This window comes from Xyrauchen texanus, chromosome 32 (assembly GCF_025860055.1).
Source record: "Xyrauchen texanus isolate HMW12.3.18 chromosome 32, RBS_HiC_50CHRs, whole genome shotgun sequence".
Lineage (NCBI taxonomy): Eukaryota > Metazoa > Chordata > Actinopteri > Cypriniformes > Catostomidae > Xyrauchen > Xyrauchen texanus.
The window spans coordinates 12,831,826-12,850,184 of record NC_068307.1 but is presented as its reverse complement, the minus strand read 5'-3'; the positions used below and the strand labels follow the sequence as shown (position 1 = coordinate 12,850,184).

The 18,359-nt window shown below is 37.2% G+C and overlaps 1 protein-coding gene across 1 annotated transcript in view; it reads right to left on the bottom strand.

Moving 5' to 3' along the window:
* The window catches only part of LOC127625658 (protein kinase C delta type-like), a 31,666-nt gene extending 19,421 nt beyond the window's left edge, over positions 1 to 12,245 (bottom strand). Inside the window, exon 1 of the mRNA XM_052100970.1 lies at positions 12,098 to 12,245. The gene's annotated coding sequence lies outside the window, so the exon portion shown is untranslated. The remainder of the gene's footprint in view (positions 1 to 12,097) is intronic.
* Between the last annotated feature and the right edge of the window lie 6,114 nt (positions 12,246 to 18,359).

The window sequence follows — 18,359 nt, the reverse complement described above, 5'->3', positions numbered from 1 at the left end:
GGACAACAGCAAATATTTTTTTGTGTTCCCATTTTCTCTATTAAGATTCCATGACTTTCCAAAGGAGGAAAAAAATAGAGAGAGAGAGATGGATTACAGGAAAAAGATGCCAAATTTACTGTCACTTCTGCAGCTTTATTAAAAAAAAAAACATTGCAACAGTGTTGACTTTTTTTATTTTATTAATGAAAGTATAATAAAAATATATATAAAGTGTAATAACACTCTTAATGGAAAATTTTAAAATATTACATTGCTAAATAACGCAGAGATGCATCATCTGTGCAACATGGCAGCCTGTGAAAAGGGTCGATTTTGTAATTAATTATGTCATAAAAGGCCAAACTGAGGTTACTGGGACCAGATTTAAAAGCTTCCACAATTCTTCTCAAATGATGAGACAGAAATAGGTATTTTTCATTTTCTCTATTCTACATGATGATGATGTCCATGATGTGTTATATACATGTGCAATCTATGATAAAGTAAGCGATACAGAGAAAACTACTTAAGAGAAAGATCCTAGGATAATCTGAGACAGCACACACACACACACACACACACATGTTGTGTTTCCATGTTTTATGGGGACTTTCCATAGACAAAATGGTTTTTATACTGTACAAACTTTATATTCTATCCCCAAAACCCAACCCTACCCCTAAACCTAACCCTCACAGAAAACTTTCTACATTTTTACCTTTTCAAAAAAGTATGATTTATAAGCTGTTTTCCTCATGGGGACCGACAAAATGTCCCCACAAGGTCAAAAATTTCGGGTTTTACTATCCTTATGGGGACATTTGGTCCCCACAAAGTGATAAATACACGCTCACACATACACACACACACACACACATCAAAAATGCATTTAAAGTAATAGTTCACCAAAATAATTTATATTCTCTCATTAATTACCCATCCTCATTCCATCCCATATGTGGATGACTTTCTTTCTTCTAAAGAAAGCACATAAAGGACATATAAGTAATCCATAAGACTCCAGTGGTTAAATTCATATCTTTAGAAGGGATATGATAGGTGTGGGTGAGAAACCAACACATTCTCACACCCCAACTCGTCACATACGGACGCTAGGGCAGGACCCCTTGGCGTCGCTTATTGACGCGCCGGGTGTACCTTTGGCGTCATTTTACGACGCGTCCTGTTTTGAAACATAAAAAACCAGTTGGAGGGCCATTGTAGCCTATTCCTTTTGATTTTTATTGATTGCGGTCTCGACTCTCGACCCATTCGCGGCGTGAGCTTACCCGAGACGTGACATTTCAACGCTACACGCTCCGGTTCGGAGATATGTAGAAAGGCGTCATTTTACGACGTGTCCGGGGTTTTAAACATCAAAAAACAGTTGGAGGGCCATTGTAGCCTATTCCTTTTGATTGTTATTTATCGCGGTCTCGACTCTCCACCCGTTCGCGGCGTGAGCTTACCCGAGACGTGACATTTCAACGCTACATGCTCTGGTTCACGGAGATACATAGAAGTCTATCGGACTGCCCTGTGCGTCGAAAAATGACGCCAAAGGTATACCCGGCACGTCAATATGTGACGAAACTGCCCGAAGCGTCCGTATGTGATGAGTCGGGGTGAGAATGTGTTGGAGAAACAGATAAATATTTAAGTCCTCTTTTACTATATATTCTCTTCCATGCCCAGTAGGTGGCGATATGCATGAAGAACGTGAAAGTGTAGATGTATAGTAAAAAGAGACTTAAATATTGATCTATTTCTCGCCCAAACCTATCATATCACTTCTGAATATATAGATTTAACCACTGGAGTCTTATGGATTGCTTTTATGCATGCTTTAGAGCAGGGGTGTCAAACTCCTTTAGGTCCAGCCCTGCTCCAAAATGCCTCCTTGTAATCTTCAAGCACTCCTGAAGACCTTTATTAGCTGCTTCAGGTATGTTTAATTAGGGTTGGAGCTAAACTCTGTTGGACTGTGGCCCTCCAGGAACAGAGTTTGACACCCCTGCTTTAGAGCTTCAAAATGTTGGTCACCATTCACTTGCATTGAAAAGACCAACAGAGCTGAGATATTCTTCTAAAAATCTTGGTTTGCTTTCTGCAGAGGATAGAAAGACATACACATCTTGGATGGCATGAAGTGGAGTAAATTATGAGAGAATTTAAATTTTGGGGTGAACTATTCCTTTAATAGAAGCAAATGAAACACTCACTCTGTTAAAAACCTGTCAAAAAAACATAAACCTCTTACACTCAAAGGCATATGACTACAGAAAAATGTTTCCCTACAGAGAGTGGAAAAATTGAGCCCATGCAACAAGGGATGGGATGGAGAGAAAATTAGGAAAAAAGAGAAAGGGAGGGATGGGGGTGGGAAGAAAGAAAGCATTGAACAGGGACGCCTACAGCATAGGGGAAGTTAAACATGCTTGCTAAAAATTCAGACTCTTACACTGAGAACTATTCATACACTTGATCGACAGTCATACTAATGTACACCTACACCTTCACTTTGTCAACGAGCATACAGAAAACACTTCATTAACGCAAAGTTTTGTCAACAGCATTAATATCATATGAATGCCCGTCTCAACAGACAGACGGTGTGTGTGTGCATTTGTCTCTTTTCGATAGCTTGGTTCCTCTCAGCAGTCTATTAATCTGTCAAGAGAGGTCACCTCCTTCACACTCATATGGGTTACTGCTTAATTAACACACATCCCTTTGGTTATGTGTGTAGAAATGGGATAATGTGTTCATGTTACTACTTATAATCTTTGCTGCTGAAGATGCTAAAACTGGCAACCACCATATTGCTAAGATAAACAAATGAAGTAATGTATTCTAAGAAGATGACGTAAACGCCATTGAGGGTAGAAATTCTAGTTTATGGAGGAGGAACTGTTTAACTGTAACAGACAGATCACAGATCACATAAGGGCCCAAATAAGCAGCCAATTCTACTCAATATAACCTAATGTTAAAGGTTCAACACAGATGCCGTTATGACTTAACTAATTTGTTAAAGTAATAGTTAACACAAAAATGAAAATTCTGGGGGCCTGGGTAGCTCAGCAAATATTGACACTGACTACCACCCCTGGAGTCGTGAGTTCGAATCCAGGGTGTGCTGAGTGACTCCAGCCAGGTCTCCTAAGCAACCACATTGGCCCGGTTGCTAGTGAGGGTAGAGTCACATGGAATAACCTCCTCGTGGTCACTATGTGTGGTTCTTGCTTCGGTGGGGAGCGTGGCGAGTTGTGCTTGGATGCTGCGGAGAATAGCGTGAAGTCTCCACACGCACTACATCTACGCAGTAACATGCTAAACAACCCACGTGATAAGATGCGCAGATTGATGTTTTCAGAGGCGAAGGCAAGATTTGCCTGAGATTTGTTCTCTGCCACCCAGACTGAGCCGAGTCACTACGCCACCACGTGGACTTAAGAGTGCATTGGGAATTGGGCATTACTAACTGGGGAGAAAAAAATACAAAATACTTTCATAATCTATAAATCAAATCATCAAATAAGCAGTGATATGAAATATGTGCGGCTACTTTGATAACATAATTTGTTTGGATTAGTGTAATGTTGTTTGCTCAGAAGACAGAATAAGAACCGCCATATGATTTCAGCACGTTATTATCAATGAATTTTATTTGAGATTGAATAATGACTTAAAGCTGAAGTATAGTAATTTCTGCTCCACTAGCTCCACTGAACAGAACGTTGTTTTCAAGCAGCTTTCCAAATACATCCCTTGTCCGCTGGTGATCGAACAAACAGCTGGTTCACCACAAATTCACACCACGGATTAAATAAATGTTGTGTCGAGCTGGACCGGCTGCTCAAAACTAATAACATTTTTAAAACACCATAGGGCCAGTGTGTACAGTTTGAGAAATGAACCTGCAAATGGCTTAGTTATGGTTGTCTCTGCATATTAAGCTAGGATAAGAGAATTTTAACAATAAAAATGTTCCAGCACATTTCTGCTTCAATGAAATCATTAATATAATGCTGATTTTAAGATGATAACATCAAGCCTCATTTGTTCTTGCGATATAACTTTATGATGTTTGGTCACAAGATGCAATGAAAACCAATGAGATTTGAAGTTATCGAAGTAGCCTCCATATTTAATTTCAGCACCTTATCAATTAATTGATTTGATTTTGGTGTGAATAATGACTTAAATTTTGCACCACACAAAGTGATGGTATCACTTCAGAAAACTACAAATATAGTGCATGTGTCATATTTATTAATTCTCCTGTGGTTTTATGGTGTTTTTTGTCCTATTTGTAGCTTTACAGACCAAAGTAAAGACCCTGTAAAGATTTTAAAAATTCTAATTTTGGCTCAGGTCCCTCCTTCAATGTAAGTCTATGGGATTTATTTATTTATTGCCATTTTATTGTCCACCAAGCAAAAAACTTAAAGCTGATCAATTAGAAAAGTAAAAGCTTCTTCTCAACAAAAGTCCAACAATTTGAGGTACCGTTTCATTCATGTCCCTAGTAGAAGTGGTCCGGAACATGTTACGCAGTGAATACTTAGGTTAGGGGTTTGTTCAAATGAAGTGTACGCAATACTAGTAGTAATGCTGGCTTTAGAAAACTTCAACACTAAAAACATTCCTTATGTAAGCTACACCTCTCTCTACTCTTTTTGCCTTGACATGTCATTGGTTTATCTGTTTAATATATTAGCATTTAAAGACCCTGTAAAATCAAATCTAAGGTTTTGCTGCTTTTAATCCATATCTATTAGATTTAAGGTAATCTATATGCTAATATACTTCTAAACATTGACACAATTCCTTTTCGGAAGATATAAGCATTTCATATCTGCTGTCACTCTCTTTTGGCTAAAAAGATTGTTCGTCACATGCTCGTTTGGTTCTCAGGTCTTTTAAAGCTGGGCAGTATTGAGATACGGCTCTGACATGAGCAGCATGGTGGAAAGGTGTATGTGTGTCTGTGTGAACAAAAGCCTATTGGCCATTATTAAAAATGGGAAGGGTTGTTCGACATGTCCCGCCCACACTTCCTATTTCAGTAGGAAGTACGTCAAATCGAAACAAAAACACACTCTTCTTTCTGTGTGTTATAGATCTTATTCCCTTCAGCGGCATCTTTGATTTGTGACGGGAATGACAACGAGGATGTGATGGATCTTCAATGGGTTGTTAAGTTGTTTAAAGCATTTTTTTCAACTGATGAAGCATTGAACAAATATCTTTCCAAGAAATTTGAATAGACAAAAAAAAACTCCAGACAACATGAGTTGTGGAAAATTAGATGAGATCTAGGAGCTTTTTCATGGCTTTATTCAGTGGATGCCAGTTAAGGAACTGTCCTTCAGAGCCTCATTTTCATAAAAAATAAATAATATATATATATATATATATATATATATATATATATATATATATATATATATATATATATATATATATATATATATATATATATATAACTATTGATTTTAGGTTGTTAATTAAAAGTGTAGAAACAATATATTTTAAGTCTACTGCAAAATATCCAAATTTATACAAATATAGATGTAGTTTGAGGGTGTAGGAAGATCTGCTCGATTGCGTCATTCACAGTGCTTCATTGGAAAGTGCGGTCACTGCTGGACTTAGGAAGTGTATTTGTTCAACAGGAATTCCACTATTAAAAGGTTAGTTCAACCAAAAATTTAAATTATCCCATAATTTACTCACCCTCAAGCCATCCTAGGTGTATATGACTTTCTTCTTTCAGGGGGATTAATAAAGGCCTTCTGAAGTGAAGCGATAAATTTTTGTAAGAATAAAATCCATATTTATAACTTAATATAAAAAATAATCACTGGCTTGCGCTTACGCTACACTACACTTACGTCATACGCTGGAACTCGACTTTCTCGTGAACGTCCATTACCGGAAGCAAGTGATTATAGTTTATAAAGTTATAAATATGGATATTTTTCTTACAAAAATGCATCGCTTCACTTTAGAAGGCCTGTATTAACCCCCTGGAGCTGTATGGATAACTTTTTTGATGGATGGATGTGCTTTTTGGGCTTCAAAATCTAAGGTACCATTCACTACCATTATAAAGCTTGGAAGAGCCAGGATATTTTTTTATATAACTCCGATTGTGTTTGGCTGAAAGAAGAAAGTCATATACAACTAGGATGGCTTGAGGGTGAGTAAATTATGGGATAATTTTCATTTTTGAGTGAACTAACCTTTTAAACAAGATTTTTAAACAAAAAAGTTGAAATTGTGAGGACTGATGGCTTCAACAAAGGCATTTACCATCGATGAACTGTCTGTCTTTAAAAGTTTATTATTGACAAATCAACTCGTCTATGAAACATATTTATGGGATTTTTACCTCCGGAAACCAGACTGTTGCGCTCTATAGACAACAAACTGACAGCTGATCAAAGAGGGCTCAAACTATTAGTCGACATTATCGACAACAAAAAATTGTTCTTAAAAGCAAGTCTAAATATCTTATATGTTGCTTCTCAAGTAAATGTAACTTGTTTTTAAGAATTTTTAGATAACGTTAAATGGAAAACACGACAAAAACACTTGATAAAAATAGGATTCAAGTAATTCAAGTAGTTTCCCCCTTTAATTCAATGATTGTCATTTAGAGGTATTTTTATCCTCTTTATTGTTAGTAAGCACGTTTAATACAACCTTTTAAGTCGGGGCACAAGCTGAATAGTCAGTTAAGAGCTAATGATAAATCGTTGCAATAATCGTCTCAATAGTTGAATACTCATTCTAATAATAGTTAGAGTAGTCGTTTATAAAAATAATCATTAGTTGCAGCCCTACAGGATAGAGCAGAGTGCAGGCATCACGAGACGCAAAACCAGATGCAACCACAGTGAGATGCACCAAAAGCATCCAACCGATACATACATGCAAGACAGAATGCAAGAATGTGTCCTGTGAGAAAATGTACCTCGGACAGATTGTTGAAAACAATTGTAAAATGGATTGCTGTGGACTGTAGGGCAGCAATAGGCTTATGTTCAATGATATGGAAATAAACCAAACAATATATTGACTTCTATAGCCACTTTTTGTATTGTCTAATCAACACTTCACTCATCTGCCACAATAATGGAATATAGTTGAATTATCTGGTATCATTATATTAATATAAAAGAATATTATTATATATTATATTTATAGTTTTTTTGATTATTACATTACAACATATCTTTATTTGGGGGCCATTTTCAGCAAATATTGATAATTATTGATAAATATCGATTAATTAATTTGGCACATCATGTAATTCATTTGATAATTGATTGACAGCCCTAGTTTAGTCCTACACTTTTCCAACAAGTAAAATGAAAGCAAGCGTTAGAGTATATCTAATATCTCAGATGCACTGGAAAGAAGAATTCTTCATCTGATATGATAAAATTTACTCTAAAAGAAACATTTTAGCTGTGCGTAGGTTGTATTTCTTGACCACTGTCCTTTTCATGTTATTGCATATGTTGTGCGTCTTGGGAATGGATATAATAGGCATAAAAAGAGGTAGAATGTCACTTTAAGTACAGACTAAACAGGTTATGATGGAAAAACAATGGTCCACATCAACGCAGAATGAACTGTGAGAGCAAGTTTAAGAGAACCTGACAGATTAGAGGAAACCAGCTATGTTTCAAAGAACATCAGCCAAAACCTGTTATTCCGGATGGTGCAGTTGCATATTTGTATGCACAATTGTCCTTTGCAATGCAACTAATCACACATATACACAGCAGAGTTCATTATTAGAGAATAAGGCACCATGCTGCTGTTTGTACTTTGTTAATGTGAAGCATAATAATCCTCCAAGGGCCCAAAACCCTGTGTGCATAGCAGTCTTCATAATACAGTTTAGCGATGCAGTATGCAGAAGTCAAGCATTTCAGCATGTTCGAAATTCAATTTCACTTCCTTAATGTGATATATTTCAAATAAAAACTGTAGAGCAGGACATGATCTTGTCAATCGACAATTGATTGGAATATAAAGAATGGAAAATGTTCTCTATATGACACATAAGGGTTGAAAAATAAAGGATGATTGGTGATGTCAGCTGAAATGTAAAGTAATTTCAGAGGAATGTCGAGTGATTACATTTTGATGAAAGATTACAAAGACAAACAAAAAAATATTTGGTATAAAGTGCAACAATTAATCATTTACAATAAGATCAGGAACGAGTATTAGGGAAGTTAATAGGGTCAATTTCATGTTGATTTTACAATGTCAAGATCTTGGCATCATGCCTCACAAAAACATAGAATTACACTTTTGTGCGGTCATTTTCCTTCATGATCATGACAGACTGTCTGTTCTGGTCACTTTTACAAATACAAATAAATATTCGCATTCCTTGTTTTTGCAACCGAGATCTGAAAATCAAAGTAAATGTTGTGTTTGTAAGGGAGTTTAATTAGTCACCAATTATTGGTTATGAGAACAAGAATCTCATTGTGTGAGGATTAGGTTACACAATAAGTAAAAGCACTTATTTACACCAATGTCACAGGGTTATTAGGTTAACATCACATACATTAAGGAAATGCATGAGATTGAAAGAGTGAGAATGAGAGATCAGTGACTTCAAGGTCAGCTGGGTGCTGAGTGCCATGTGACATTCGTTTTAATGTAGCGTTGATTTCTCAATCCTCTGGCTAAGAAACAAGAGACCCTATGCCTGCCTGCGTCTCTCGCTCTCTCTAGCCTATAACACACACACATAAACACAAAGGGGTCGGTCTAGGTTAGTGTGGAAAAGCCAACTCCTCTTTAAAATAGGGCTTACTGTGTGACTGCCAGTTTGCTGTGAAATGTGTGTTTGTGTGCGCATCAGGACCAAAATCTGCTGATCTACTCACTGCAGTTCCACTGCCTCGGACAAGAATATTGGACACACAGATATGTGTGTGTGCGGGCATGCCTACTTAAAGGTGAAGCTCAGCTTGCCTGTGTCTGTCGGTGCAATCAGAGTGGTGTCCATTTCTGCCTTGTGCACACTTCACAAAAGCTTCATTAATCCAAGACAAACAGAGAGCGACCTGTCTGCTCACTACCATATATGTACGCAACAGAGCTTTTGTTGATGTATGTTAAAAAGCAATGCCACAAGAAAAATGTAGTGACAACATGCATAATGTACAGACTGAAAACAATAGCATGGCTATTTAGTGCTTGGAGCCTCTTAACAAAAGAACTAAGCACTGTATGCGCACTATGACTGGGGGGTGATGATAGGTTTGAACTTTCCTAATGGTGTTAGCTTGTAAAAGAGTGGTGTGTGTTACAGAGAAAACACAGATGCTGACAGAGGGGGAGAAGGTACACCATCATCGCTCACTTTTACTCCCCTGCAGTTCGTCAGATAAATAATTCAGATAAGGAACATATTGTTGATTAAAACCTTTACTAGCATGTGCCTTCCGGGTGTTACACTGTGTTGATTCGGCCCACTGTACAGGTTGTGGACATATGGTGAGAAGTGACAACAGACTAGCGTTGATTATACCATGAAACACTAAAAACGATTTCAACTGCAGAGTCCCTGATTAACATGGAGAACAGAACAGCTAGTCCATGTGTGAAAGAGAAGGAAACAACGTAATACAATGCTTGTGTATTAGTGCGTGAAAGGGAAAGATAAAAAAATTATACCATGTCTGTGGTCAGTGAGAAAATGGTGCAATGTAGCATAAGAAATCAAGTAAAACCTTAGGAGAGCAACAGTTAGCAAACACTTTAAAGTAATATTTCACGCAAAAATTATAATTCTCTCATAATTTACTCAAGCCCTATATATACTTCCAATCTGGATCAACGCTCAGCGTCTGCGCACAGTCAAACGCGAGCCTATCAAAGTAAACTCCATATAACTGTACACGCATAAACAGGTGGTTGGCCCATTCGCACTACGACTGCTAAGAGACACCAGACTATTTCTTTTCAGGAGTTTAGACCCATAAAGATGTCTTTACATTCCTTCAGACTAGAGTTATACAAATGCAGGTATCTCCAGACCCTCTTCACATATGTGCTCTTGACTTTCACATCAACTTTTGTTGTATTTACCTTCATCTACTGATGTTTAGCAGCGATAACATCTTCTTGTAGAGCTTCTTCGTGACAGCAACGACTCTAATGTAAGTGTTGCCACCTTGTGATCCCCCAAATTAGAGCAAATAATTACAGGCGCATGTGCATTCTACGTGTTCAATGATGCGCGGTTAGAAAAATCGGGTTGCGTGCGTTCAGTGCTCCAGCACTCTGCTGATAACGAGATTTGCGTTACGCATCCTTTGCATCTTACTGAAGTATACTTTAGGAGTATACATTGACTTGCATTGTATGGACAAAAACACCTAATATCTCCATCAAAATATCTTTGTGTTCCGTAGAAGAACGAAAGTCATACTAGTCTGAGATGCCATATAGCTGAGTAAACGCTAGAATTATAATTTTTTGGTAAACTATTATTTTATTTTGGGATGAAAGATATATAGATATATTTATATTGGTGACCACCATATTGGCATCATTTACATTTTTGAAATCATTTATATACATCTGAACTTGCCGATACTGGATGCAAATAATATCAGGGCTTGCCATTTCTAATTTAAACGGTATACTCTTTTCTGTGCCAGGTTACAAACATGTGAAATAGTTATTCATCGCTTCTATTTTATATTAGCCTATAATGTTTTGATGTATGATTCCCAATTTGATTCCAGCCAAAGTGTCTATATTGGTGCATGCCTAATTTTAAGAATTAAATGATCATAATGGATCGGTCTGCACTTTAAGTACTGTTAGTAATTTGTGTAACTATTCTGTGGGTTTTAAAACTACCATAAAATTTACAGTAGCACTCATTATCTTGTAAATGTTCCCTGTATACTGAACCCTTCCATGCAAATATAAGTTCTTAGGTACACACGTTTAAAAGGAAAAATCGCAACCATCACACATGCTTTCACACACAACAGATATTCCAACAGATATTCACCATGTTCTGTGTTGTTAAAGGGTGGATGCGCACATCATCCATTAAATGTTATCATACTAAATGGTTTAGTCAATATTGTCACAGAGATTCATTCATCTGCACATTAACTGCATTACAGGTGACTTTAAGCTATAACCAATTGGTTTCACTGGGTTATGGGAAACCAGTCATGTAGGAAAGATATGATTTAGCATTAGCTTCTAGAATGCCTTTGAATTTAGTAGCCAACCGTCTGTAACTATGGCAACCACGATTAAGACTCTTTTAAAAAAAAAAAGCTCGCGAATAAAGCAAATCCGTCTAGAATCCTGTCAATTACTGTATAAAACACCAGCTTCACAACACGTCATCTTAAGTATTCGTTCTCGTCAAGAGTTACTTTGTATTTCTCTTTGTCAGAAAACTTGGAAAAACAATAGAGAACAGTAGGCCAAGATGTAATGTTACGTTATATGCGAGTACAACGCGAAAAAATGCCAAGGATGTAAGTTTTTCGATAGTACGGAAGTGCAGCAGTGATGAGCGTTATGTAGCCTATGGTCTTTCTATATGTGCTTACATAACTTTGCAATGCATTCTATGAAATACTGACGAAAAGTCCGGGCAGACCTGCTTCCGCGTATCTGGAAAGCGTAAGGGGCTGTTCACCCCGCGCCCGTTATTGCGTCCGTCTGAACTATTTTTTGATAGATTGTTTTCCTATCTAAACCTGAACTAGACGGACGTCTTTAGCCGTCACGCCACATATCGCACTGGAGCGCCGCGTCACGTTAAAACAACTTCAACTGTTAAGAACGCGTCTTGAGACACCTGCGTTCTTTTCCATTCGTTGCGCTGCGTCTAGTAGTTTTAGCGCAAGAACGTTTTCGGACTGAACGGCCGCTTACAGAGTCGAATGAAAAACGATTGATCAAGTTTCTTTTCCTCTTTCGAACTTGCACGTTTGGGAGCGCAAGATGTTATACTTTCCTGTCATCTTTAATCCTGATGGGTCGGATTTACGTTAATAATCTAAAAGTAAAAAGTTATTGGCACAAAACTTACCAACTTCAAAGATCGAGAGGTTTCTGTAACGTGTCTCCTATGCAGTCTCCTGCTTTGTAAGCTGTGAGTAGAATGGACAGCGCGGCGTGTTTGAGGAAGTGTTTACCCGCTCACTGTGTGCCTGTCTGGGTTTGACAATGCTGGAGGAGTGACGTTTGGCAGGTAGAGTGAGAAAGAGAGACTGAGAGAGACTGAGAGAGAGAGAGAGAGAGAGAGAGAGAGAGAGAGAGAGAGAGAGAGAGAGAGAGAGAGAGCAGAGAGAGAGAGACAGGGGTTGGGGCGGGGGGAGAGTAAAAAGTATGTGAGCCCATTGGAATTAGCTGGTTTTCTGCAGTAATTGGTCATAAAATGTGATCTTATCTTCATCGAAGTCACAAGTATAGACAAACATGATGGTGCTTAAGCTAACATGTTAACAACACACAAACAATTATAATATTTCAAGTCTTTATTTAACAGATTCCATCATGCATTGACTGTGCTGTGGAAAAAGTGAGTGAAATCTTGGATTTAATAACTGGCCGATCCTCCTGTGGTAGAAATAACCTTAACCAAGTACTTCTGGTAGTTCAGAGGAAATTTTGGACCATTTTTCCATACAGATCTGCTTCAGCTCAGTTTTTATGTTGGTATGTTGGTATGTGGTGCTGTGCTTATGCCATACTGTGCTGTGTGTTCTTCCCAAAATTCAGTCCACAAAACATTTTCCAAAAGAAGTTGGTCTTTGGCAAACTTCAGGCACATAGCAATGTTTTTGTTGGAAAGCAGCTGCTTCCTTCATGGTCTCTTGCCATGGACACCATGTCTGTTTAATGTTTTTCATTTCCTTATTAAGCATTCTGTGATGTGCTCTTTAAGTAAGCTCTGCTGGACGGCCACTTCTTGGGAAAGTAGCCAGAGTACTAAATCATCACCATTTATAGACAGTTTGTCTAACTGTGGACAGATGAATATCTAAGCTCTTCGATATAAGTTTGTAACACTTACCAGCTTTAGCAAAGCAACAATTCTTGATCGTAGGCCTTCTGAGGCCTCTTTATTGCGGGGCATTGTCCACATCAGCAGATGCTTCTTGTTAAAAGCAAACTTAAAATGTTTTAGGTTTTTTATAAGTCAAAATAGCTCTAACCCACTCCTTAAATTTCGTTTCATTGATTGGATCCCAGGTTTGCAAACTCCTGACTCTAATTAGCCTTTGTTGATGCCGTAAGCCTAGGGGTTCACATACTTTTTCCAACCTGCACTGTTAATGTTTGAATGATGTATTCAATATGTACTAAAAGCAATACAATAATTTGTGTAATTAGTTTATCAAATTTATACATAAATGCAGGTAATTCCAAATGATTAGGGGAGGCTGTGGCTCAGTTGGTAGAGCGGGTCGGCCACTAATCGCAGGGTTGGTGGTTTGAATCCTGGCCCACATGACTCCACATGCCGAAGTGTCCTTGGGCAAGACACTGAACCCTAAGTTGCTCCATAGATAACCTCTAATAGTTGTACATAGATAACCCTTTATTATAATAATCAAAGCAGTGATTGGTTTCTGAGGGTGTGCAGCTCAAAAATGAATTTTCCAGCAAATTATACTGTGTGTAACTGTCCTCCACCAGTAACACCTGCATTTGATTCATTTCTGCTGAATTGTGGAACAGGAACTGGAAAACTGTGGTATGAGGTTGGAGAGTTTTTCAAAGTATTTCTCTCTCACCTTTGTACATTTCACACAGTGAAGGAGAAAGTGTGTGTCTGTCTCTACCTCACCAGTATCACACATTCTTTGGAAGCCATGTTTGTCCGTGTCTGCATTTTTCTATGGCCAGATGTGATCACTGAACCTGTATAACGTGAGGATCCATCTATGCGGTGTACATATACTCTGCCAGATTATACTTTATTTTTAGGGCCTGATAACATTCCAGTTTACTTTGGTATTTACTTTCATTTTCCCAATGGTACAAATATAAATTTGTACTTTCTTTTTTAACGAAGTTTGTTATAATTTGCTTATGTATAGCAGTGTTGTTCTGAAATTGGTGTTTGTTATGTATTAGTGGGTTTGTGAGATTCAAAGCCAGCTGATATGGGGACTGGTTTTAGGCTTCAGCTCTTGGGTTTTAAGGGCTTAGTATCTAGGTGTTTGCAGGGGTTATATTATAGGTGTTTTTCACTGAACTCTTAGAATATTTCTAAAGAATTCAGCACGCAGTGATTCGTTAATGTGTTTGTTCCATCTAGAGAGTGGATCCCAATCCTCACATCCATAAAGAGCAATAGGCATAATAATACTATCAAATATTGTACACCAAATTGTGACAGGAATGTCTATTTGGTTAAATTTGCCTTCAAGCTTTCTCTTTTAGTGCATTCACCACCAGACAAAAAACCTTCTGAAACAATTATTCCTAAACCGAGTTAGTCACATTGCAGGGTGTGTTCAATTGCAGTGAAAGTGATGGATTGTATTTTTGTAATATTTAAAAAAATCAATCAATCAATAAATCAATCAATTAACCCTATCTATCTATCTATCTATCTATCTATCTATCTATCTATCTATCTATCTATCTATCTATCTATCTATCTATCTATCTATCATCTGTCCAACTCCGTCACGTTTAAGGTATACAGTTGTATAGATCACTCTGTTCAATAGAAATAGTATATAGAGCCCTAGGTATTTAGGTGTCATAACTATTGCTCTAATGTACACAATCAAGATAATTTTAGGTTCCTTGTACAAAGAATTCCTTGTGCAAGTGTATGTTTCTTCCTTAGGCTGGTTTATGAGTTAACATTGTTGATAGTTGGCCAGGTGTTCTTGTTTCCTGAAGGCAGGAGAAACCTTAACTTGGAGTTCCCAAAACTCCATTCAGAATGAATGGGCATGGACAAAACATTTAGTACACACACACACACACACACACACACACACACACACACACACACACACACAGCACGCACAGCAGGCAGGCACACACAAAGAAGCAGTAGTCACATGATGCTGACTCACAGACTGCCACACCCCTTCAATCTAGGTCTCATTGCATAAAGCTCAGAGTTTCACTGTTTCTATATTTAGTATCATTTAGAGCCACTTTCCATTTACTCAGATCAGACATTTCTATTGTGTCACAAATTTAACTGAAATTCAAATGTGGTCCATCCAAAAGTCACCATTCTAGAAAGTTCTGCTATATATTGAAGACCAATCACGTGCATTTATGATCCATAGTTTCACTTCTGCTCTATTTTATGGAACTGCTTCTCGCCAGACTTTCTTCTCTTTTACTGTTTCTCTTACATTACTACTGCCTTATCCCTCCCCTTATATTAAAATTTGTCAGTCTTGTCTCACTTCTCTTCTACTCTTACTTCTCTCAAGAGCCTAGATTCTTTTAAACCATGTCTGTTAGGAGTTTTAAGTATGTTTGAGTAGAAAGTTTCCATTGAAAGTCCAGCAAAGTTTTTTGTGCAAAGTGTAATAGGATTTCTTACTGAAAATATAGCCCACATATTCATGACAATCTTACAGTGGCCCAAAATTAATAGACAAAAAGACTTTTTGGTTGTCAAACAGAGTATAAAACAACACGGCGGTACGTAAACAATTACTGTATTTTCCTTTTTTTCATTTTCAACTGTCCCTTTAAATCGAATATTCCAGGTTAAATACAAAATAAGCTTAATCGACAACATTTGTGGCATAATGTTGAGTACCACAAAGAATCATTTTGAATTGTCCCTCCTTTTCTTTAATTAAAGGAAGAAGCAAAAATCGAGGTTACAGTGTGACACAATGAGAGTGAATGAGGCCAATGTTTGGAGGGTTTAAAGACAGAAATGTGAAGCTTATAATTTAATAAAAGTACTTTCATTATTTCTTCTGTTAAAATGTGTGTATTAATTGCTTTAAAGTTTAAATCATCGTTTTTACAGTCATTTTAGGGTTTGCGGCGTTTTGCCGTAAGGTAAGCAATTTTATCACATTAAAATGACGTTAAAACCCATATTGTTTACATCTTTTGGCTATTCTTTTGAAATAGTATTTAATGTTTACAGATTGGCCCCTTTCACTTTCATTGTAAGTGCCTCACTGTAACCCAATTTTTCCAATTGCTTTTTTAAAGATAAGGATGGACAAATCGACTTCAAATTCAAGATACTTTCAGTTGAGCTTAACTTGAACTGAACCCGAAATACTCCTTTAATAAAATTATTTTTCGATAGGATGTATTTATAGGTTTTGTTTCAATTATACTGTAGATCAGTGGTTACCAAACTTTTTTAAACCATGGCACCTCTTTATAGATTTTTTTCCCCACAGAAACCCAACAACTGAAACATAAATAAATAAACAAATATGCCATTGAAAACACCTTTCTTTAAAAAGTGTGATATTGATTTAAATATTAACAAATTTAATTAGAGGTTATGTTGCCTTCAAGGGATTTTTCCTAAACATCAACTGAAGTTTTTAAAGTAGGCCAAATTATTCAAGAGCTAGTAATAAAATAGAGTAATAAAATAGAGAGCAGAGTAGACAGTCTTTTGTCAGTTTTCAGTAACTGCAGCAATTAAAAATATTGTGATAAAAATGATTAATAGAACTACTTGAATTATGGACATAATCTTTACTGTGTGATTATTAGATATACATTGATACAATTGATACATTAATACAGTCAGGAGTTTGACTGAAAAGGAGAACTGCCATTAAAATGCTTTGGATTAAGTTTCTGAAATTATCCAGCCAAGGACAGTGAGTGATTTTCTTTCTTCTCAATTTTGTTGTTTGATCAATATAGAAAGGACATAAAGATAGGCTTTCAACAGCTGCAGCAGGTCTATTAAGCTGCATTTACACATCGTACAGATTGGATATTTTGAGATATAAGATTTTTGTCCTGTCTGCATCACTAAGGCTTTATACATTAATTGATACTTTGTTTACATTAATATCACGTCAAGACAGCAACGATTTTTTTCCAGTCTGTTTACACTCGTGTAGTACTTATACGGCTTTGTTTACATTAATATAGCATGAAGAGGGGGATTTTGAAGCGCATTTAAAAGTTCACACACACAGCTGCATTCACCACCAAACAAGCATGTGAGAATTTGAACGTAGCCGGCTGTAGTCAAACAGCGTGCGGGTACCAAGTTGAGTCAGTATTTCTAACATCTTTGGCTATTAAAATATATTAAATATCTCTGTGTTCTAAGGTATCCCGTTAATGCTTTATTGTGCGAGAAACTGCTTGAGACAATTCAGTGAGTCAGTGAGCTGACCCAATGATTCAAACTGAACTGCGAACCGATTCAGACTGTTTGGCTAACCCATCTGACTAACCGATTCGAAAGAGTGATTAATTGCTTAGATCTGATTCTAAACAGCCTAAAAAAATACAGGACATAATTGCTGAATTTGTCAGGGAAAATGTTTCTCAGTTCCATATATGGTAATCTCTCTTGACAGACAAAGGGGATGGCAAAAATCAATTGGGGCCTCATGCCTCAGTAAACAGAGCCTAGCGACAACTCTGGATTGATTAAGTGTTTCTAATGCAATTATACAGCAGTCATACATTTTTAAGTGAGACTTTTAAGTGTCCAGATACTTTTCATCACGCTCAGAGGTAGCCTATTCAATTGTGTGGTAGCAGGCATTATTAGAAAGGGCTCTAATGGTTATACCTTCCATGAATGGCTCTTGTTGAAATCAACCTCCACAATGTGTTACTGAGACTGATCACTGGCCAGCAGAACAACTGACCGAGGGTGGGGTCGGTGCCATTTTCTCCGTAATGCCTGCGCTTTTCCTCACAGTGCCAGGGCAAACAGCAGTCTGTGAGTAATGACAGGAACCCTATAGGGAGGAAAGAGGAAACTGACCCCCCCAAAAAGAACTATTCATCTGGCTATCGACTGTTTTCTATCTATTCCTCACTCTCTGTTTCTCAGTTTCTCAGTTTCTGTCCCTGCTGATATCTTTGTTACATTAAATTGGCATTGAAGGAAAAGAAGAAATGTAGCTTATAATGGTGATTTTGTAACACAAACATAGCTAAAACGTAGAAACATAAAACCCTGTGGGAGTCTATGCCAGAATTTTTGTCCTCTCCATTGACTGGTACACTGTATAATAAACTGGTTTGGACATTTTGTACCCTATTGTTGTTTTTTTGTCATACTGTTGTTTAGAGAGAAGAGAGGAAAGGAAATGTCTAGCCCGTGTATTCCAAAAGAAAGCTTGATAATG